The 7,500-nt window shown below is 41.4% G+C and overlaps 1 protein-coding gene across 2 annotated transcripts in view; it reads left to right on the top strand.

The window, feature by feature from the left end:
• Positions 1–1,013: 1,013 nt before the first annotated feature.
• Positions 1,014–7,500, top strand: part of LOC126999303 (transcription factor HIVEP3-like) — a 57,205-nt gene continuing 50,718 nt past the window's right edge. For both annotated transcript variants that reach the window (XM_050861741.1, XM_050861740.1), the window contains exon 1: positions 1,014–1,157. The gene's annotated coding sequence lies outside the window, so the exon portion shown is untranslated. The remainder of the gene's footprint in view (positions 1,158–7,500) is intronic.

Genomic DNA, 7,500 nt, shown 5'->3' with positions numbered 1-7,500 from the left:
TAATATTGATGATAGTTACGCTCATATCCATCACAAGGGGTTACTAGAGAGGTTGTGGGGGTTGGAAGAGGTGACAGGATATCTTTATTAACAAATTCAAACTCTTCCAGTGCCTCACCTCACCGATACAAGCTCTCACTGGAAAACCCTGCATTCAACACCGCTAATTAAGGATGTTGATAACGCTTTTTCCTGTTACTGGGATTAATGGGGATATTACGTAAGAGTTGGAAGAGGTGACATGAGTCCCGCCACCCATACCACCACTTCAGCATAACCCCACACTTCATTACCACTAGAACTTTATATTTTTCCTTTATTCCTAATTCTGGGGTTAACTGGGGTAGATTAAAAGGTTGCATGTGGGTTCGGAGAGGTGATTTCAACACCACTACCTAAACCACCTCATTGCCAAAACCCACACTTGGTATACCTCTAAAACTATGTGAATTACTCTTATTTCTGTTACTGGTTGACTGAAATAGCTGAGGGGGTTGTCTGGAGGTTGGGAGAGGTAACATGAAAACTTCACTACGACTTCCACCTCTTAGTAAAACCCCCTATACTTAGCATCACTTAAAATACATCATTCCCCTTCATTCCTATTTCTGGGGTTGACTGGTGAGGTTCAGTGAAGGGAGAATTAAAAGGTGAATGGGAGGTTACGTACATGAACTAACCCCAACCTCACCAGCACCACCTTTCACCCAAACCTTACTCCACTACATCATCAATCATCCTAAGCCTTTTACCGGGGTTGACTGGGGAGGTAATGTGAGGGGAGAATGAAGAGGTGGGGAGGTTACATGAACATAACCCACCACCACCACCACCCAAACTCAACACTATTACATCAACCACCTTTTTATCATATCACTGGGGTTGTGTGAGCGTGTGAGGGGAGAATCATGGGGAGGAGGAGGAGGAGGAGGCGCGCCATGACATCCGTGAGAGTTAGTGAGGGCCGGGGAGAGGGGTGACTACAGTAGATTGGGGAGGGGAGGTTCAGTTGCTTTGGTGGAGTGTGCTGAGGCGGATGTGTTAAACTGTTTTCCTCATGAATATACTTTTTTTATTCCCGCGGTTCTGTCTCTGTTTGTAGCGAAGGAGACGTTTAACTCAGCACTCAGGAGGGGCGGCGTGTGTTTCGTGGGGAGGTGAGTGTGTGGTGTGGTGTTTGTTGTGATTTTTGTTTGTGTGTGTATGTTTGTATGTGTGTGGATGTATTATGTATGTTCTTTTTATCATATCCTAGTTTGTTTTATGAAGTAAGACAAGCGTGGTTTTAAATTGTCACACACACACACACACACACACACACACACACACACACGAATACACAGCTAAATATATACCTTGTGTGTGTGTGTGTATGTGTGTTTTAGTAATGCACACAAGACTAACTGGTTGATTGACTGACTTGTTGCCTATCTGACTTTGCGACTGACTGACTGACTGATTGTTTGACGAAGGTGACTGACTTAGGGCGAAGGTGAGAGGAGAAAAAGACGGATGACAGTATGTGTGTGTGTGTGCCACCAATACCACCATCACCTCTTGTATCTGTAAGAAATGAAAGGTCAAAAGGTGTGATGAAATGGATTAAAGAGAGAACGAGAGTAGTAGTAATGGTAGTAGTAGTAGTAACCATTGAGCAAACTCCACCGTTCTTCCTCCCACCGTAACGTAAAGGGAAGAGAGGGAGAGGAGGAGGAGGAGGGGAGAGGGAGGGAGGCATTTTGAGTGGGTGGGTGTTGTTATGAATGGGGTAGTGGAGAGGGAGGGAGCGAGGGACGGAGGGAAGGTGGGGGGTTGGGTTTTAAAGAGAGGGATGGGAAGGAGGGTGGAGGGAGGGGTGTGTTATGAATGGAAGGGGTTGGTTATGAGGGGTGAGGGTGGGGGTTGGGGAGAGAGGTTTACACACACACACACACACACACACACACGTCATGGATGTATACAGTAGGCAACACTTCTTGGCTGTATAACGTAATAGTGAGACATACGCATACACTATCAATCATTATGCATCACCATCACCATCGCCGTGTTTACAATCGTTTGTTTCGGTATTTCGTTGGGGATATACCCGTTTGTTTTCTTCGTTTCCTGTCCCGGTGTGAACGTTCCATATGCTTCCTAAAACATGACTCATGCTAGCCACATGTACTCGTTGTTGTTCGTGTTAAGAATCAGTTATGGGAATAGCTTTAGCTTTCATAGTGGTGAGAACATTATTGAGCTAGTGGATGACAGTTAAACCAGAATAAACATGCATTGGAACCGAGTATGGAAAATGAGACTTGTTAAACCAGTGAAAGATAACAAATGAATAGGAAAAACATGGACTTGGGTATGAGAGTAAAGTTAGATTTGACTGAATGATAAAAAAAAAGTAGGAATGTATGACAACAGGCGTATAGGAGAAACAAATATATTAAAATTAGAGACGAGAAGAAAAAAAAAAAACCTGATTGATAATAAAATTAATTATTGTTTGATCAGCGAAAGACAACAGCTGTATTATGGCAACATTTATTAGTTATTATTGCAGGAATTTACCAAGAAGAGACATTGTTGATTGGATAACTATAAAATAAAGATCAGCTGTACTTACACAGATTGAAGCATTTAATTTATTACGAATAGAAAAAAAAATATTTGCTCGAAGGTAACAGATCGAACACATTGCATTATATTGATTGAGAAAGGGTTAACTCCTCACTATCAACAGGTAGACAAACCCACTGCAACATCTGTCAACACACCTCCTTAAGCACCTGTTGTATTGCAGCGTCCAGGTAGATAGCCTACACACAGGTAGAGAGGTAGAGGTAAAAACAAATCGAGAATATAATTATGAGATATCACTTTCCATATTTCTCAACAATTTTTTTTTTATAGTTAACCTTTATAGCCTATACGTAATAGCAATAAGCTGTCGCATCTTACAGTAAATAAATGTAAAGGTGATTATGGTAATTGGTTTTGTTTGTCATCCTTGTTATCCTCCAGAAATACGTAACTAGTACCGTATATAATTTTCTCGGTTTGGTTGCAAGTCTTTCTGTTTATCTATCTATCATATCTATCTATCTATCTATCTATCTATCTATCTATTCTTAATACCTCGATACGGTTCACGGAACAACGAGAATGATTTGATTCCTAAGTGAGGTCAGACACAGCATTTCAGTATTGTAAATGTATTTGTATGGTTATATTAATATTGTCTTTTTATATTCTTGATCCCTTGAACCAGTTTTGAGAATAACACGATTTCATTGATTCCATAACCAACGAGACGAGGGCGGACAGTATTGCAAACGTTTAACTTCTTTTGTATGGTTTTATTAATAGGTCACCAAGTCTTTTTATATCCCTGATCATATGCCCTGATCCCTCGACACAGCTTTCAGAATAACAAGCTTTCTTTTATTCCGCAACTGTCGAGGGAAGAAACAATGCGGTATTTCAATATTTTACGTTTCTCTGTGGCTGTATAAATATATCACTAAATATCCTTATATTCTTGGGTCCCTTGAACCAGCTTCCAGAATAATAGGATTGCTCTGATTCTGTAAATAACTAGTTGAGGAAAGAAACAGTATTTCAACCGTATAAACCTTCAGGTATGGTTGTACTGAGAGATCACGAAGTCTTTTATAATCCTGGATCCCTTGAGCCAGCTTTCAGAATAACATGATTGCTCTGATTCTTTTAAAACCGCCAGCTTTCCAGCTTTCAAAATAACACGATTCCTCTGGTTCTATTAAAATAACTAGTCGAGGGAAGAAACAATATTCAGTAGCATTAATTTATCTGTATTGTTGTATTTACTATTTATAGATCACCAAGTCTGTTTATATATTCCTGATCCTTCGAAACAGCTTTCAGAATAAGAAGAACGACTTATTATTAACATTACACAGTGCAACAGGTAGAGTCGGAAAAAGTACAAATACCATAAGCTACAAAGTCTGTAACCCGGACACACTAAAGACACAGGGATTAAAGGATAAAGAAGAGAAAGCAAAGATAAAGCAATAAAGTAGACAAATAGATTAAAGTCTGATATCATCCCATCTTGCAGGATAAGAGAAACGTAAACCATGATGGGGACAGCTGGAGGGCGGTCATCATACATCTAACTTGACAATGATGAAAATAACTGATGGCGATGATGATGATTGTGATTGAGGGCGCTGATTCGATCCCATAATGCAGGATAAGAAAAAAGACAAATCAAAAAATATTAGAATCGATAGGGACAGATGAAGGGCGGTCATTTTACGCTTAACTATACAATGAACATGATAATAGCTGATGACGACGACGATGATGATGATTGAAAGCACTGATTCACTCTCACATTGCAGGATAAGGAAAAAAATACCATTGATATCTAGTGCAGTCGATAGGGACAGATAGAGGGTGGTCATCATCCATCTAACTTTACATAATAAACAATAATGAACCTGAGAATAACTGATGATGATGATGATGTTGAGGACACGTAGGTTAGGTTGTGTCGTATAATGCGCATAAGAAAACTGATGATGATGATGGTTAGGGCAGCCATAGTATAGGTTGTGTGTGTTGTGGTTCTCCCTCTGGTAGCCGCGTGACCTTTCCCTGACAGTACAAAGTCACTCGTTAGTTTTATATGTCTTGTTTGCTACCTTCCAGGAAAAGACAAGTCCCTCTCCTTCTTTCTCATCCCCCCCTTCTCTAGCCCCTCCCTCCATCTCCTCTCCTATCCCTTCCTTCCCTTGCCCCTCCCTCCACCAACCCATCCTCATCACTTCTTTTTCTGTCCCTTCTTCTCCTCCTCTCGTATTCCTTCTCCCACCTTATTTTATATTCCTTACTATCATTATCATCTACATCACGCCTTCTTCAATCCCTTCTATCTCCCCTTCCCTAGACCTCCCTCCACCCACCCATCCATATCACTTATTTTTCTGTCCCTTCTCCTCCTCTCGTATTCCTTCTCCCACCTTCTTTTATATTCCTTCCTATCGTCTTCTTTTATCCCTTCTCCATCTCCTCCTCTCTTCTCCTATCTCCCCTTCCCTTGCCCTCCCTCCACCCATCTATATTACTTCTTTTTCTATCCCTTCTTCATTTTCTTCTCTCCTCTCCCACAAAAGATACATCCTCCTTCTCTCCTATCCCCCCACAACCCCTTTCTCCACCCATCCATAACACTTCTTTTCCCATCCCTTCTTCACCCCCCTTCCTATTTCTACCTCACCTTTTCTATTCCTTTTCCACCACTTTTCTGTCCCTTCCTCACCCTAACTGTCTTCCCCACCTTCTATCTTCCCCTGAACAACACCATGTCTTCCCTCCCCTCCTCCTCTTTCTTATCCCTTCCCCTTTCACATTTATCCACACCTACACTATTATAATTCCTCTCCTATCCATTTATCCATCTCCTCTCCTCCCCTATATCCACTAATCCACACCTACACTCTCTCCTCTTCTCTCTTCCTCCTCCTCCTCTACCCACTAACTCACACCTACACTTATTTATCCATCTTGATCATCGTCTTTTCTCCTCTCACTTCTTTCTCCTTATCCTCAACCATCTTCTTCACTCAGCATCTCTTCACTCCTCTTCATCTCTTGACCTTTATTATCCTGTATCCGTTTTTCAGTGTTATTTTTTCTCCCTCTTCCAGCATCCCTCTCCCCCTCTCTCCCTCTCTGTATCCTTTTCTCCTCTCTTCTAAACATCCTCCTCCACTTCCCTCCTTTTCCAGTATCCCCTTCTTCCTCATTTCTCTTTTTCTTCCACCTTTCCTAAACTTTCATATCTTTTTCCCCTCCCACTCCCACCTCTCCTCTCTTTCACCCTTTCCCCTCTCTCCCACACTCACATTCCCACCCAACATCCTTCTCCTTCCCTACCCTCTCTCCCCTCTTCCCCTCCCCTGTCCCATCCTTTCCCCTGTCCCATCCTTTCCCTTCTCCCTCACATACTCACCCAGATTCCTCCTTTCATTCATCCTCTCTTTCCATCCTTCCCCTTCATCATCCTCTCCCATTCTCACTCCTCCCATCACTCTCCCTCTCTCCCTCCCTCACTAGTAATGCATTCCTCAGGTGACAACATAGTGCTTTCGACAGGTAAACTCGATCACGCTATAATGTTGAAGTTACCTGTTGCTTTAATCTCACCTGTGCTTGTTATGATGTTTGTAGTGTGTGTGTGTGTGTGTGTGTGTGTGTGTGTGTGTGTGTTTGTTTTGTTTTGTGTTATGACGAGTTTTGTTTTTTGCGTTTTTATTCGTCTTTATCCTCTTCCTTCATTTTCTTCTACATCCACCTTCTCTTCATCATCATAATTTTTTTCTTCTCTTCTTCTTCTTCTTCTTCTTCTTTGGCATCAACCTCCTTCATCATTATCTTCAAATTGTTTCTTTTTTACTTTTTCTTTCTTTTTTTCTTTCTTCTTTTTCTTACTGCTACTACTACTACCACCACTACCATTACCACGCCATGTTAAATAAAGACAGTAACATTATGCAACTTTCCACCTGTGTGTGTGTGTGTGTGTGTGTGTGTGTGTGTGTGTGTGTGTTAGTCATAGCTTGATTTGGGTAAGTCATCCGGAACGCATATGTTAGTATGTATAATGAAGTCTCTAAAAGGAATGTTTGACCACACGTGTATTGAACCTGTGTGTGTGTGTGTGTATATAACACTCAGTTATACACACACACACAGGTGGAAGGTTAAATAATGTTACTGTCTTTATTTAACATGGCGTGATAGCGGTAGTGGTAGTAGTAGTAGTAGCAGTAAGAAGAAGAAAGAAAAAAAAGAAGTTAAAAGAAACAATTTGAAGATAATGACAAAGGAGGTTGATGCCAAAGAAGAAGAAGAAGAATAGAAGAAAATTATGATGATGAAGAGAAGGTGGATGTCGAAGAATAAGAAGCAGAAGGAAGAGGATAAGGACGAATAAAAAAGCAAGAAAACAAAACTCATCATCGTGGTGGTGTGTTTGTATGAATGTCAATAAATGCTGAGAGAGAGAGAGAGAGAGAGAGAGAGAGAGAGAGAGAGAGAGAGAGAGATGGGGGGAGTTCGATTTCTTCTAGATTATGTAGGCCATGATACTACTACTACTACTACTACTTCTACTACTACTACTATTAGTTCTACTACTACTATTACTTTACTACTACTACTACTACTACTACTACTACTACAACTACCACCACTACTGCAACGGCTCATTCTCCTTATTTTCCATCACAACCACTACACACTCAAGAGGAGGAGGAGGAGGAGGATGTCTATTATTGAAAGGTTTGCTCAATCTCTTTCTCTAGCCTCTCCTCTACCCAGTGACCCCGCGAGAAGGTAGAAGGAGGAGGAAGAGGAGGAGGAGGAGGAGGAGGAGGGAGGTAAAATTGGAGAAAAGGTGGGATTCGGTCCATTGAGAGAGGAAGGAGGAATGGGAAGGGCGAGGAAGAAGAGGAGGAG

The sequence above is a fragment of the Eriocheir sinensis genome, chromosome 16 (genome assembly GCF_024679095.1).
Source record: "Eriocheir sinensis breed Jianghai 21 chromosome 16, ASM2467909v1, whole genome shotgun sequence".
Lineage (NCBI taxonomy): Eukaryota > Metazoa > Arthropoda > Malacostraca > Decapoda > Varunidae > Eriocheir > Eriocheir sinensis.
The sequence above is the reverse complement of the archived record's forward strand: the minus strand, read 5'-3'. Positions and strand labels throughout refer to the sequence as shown.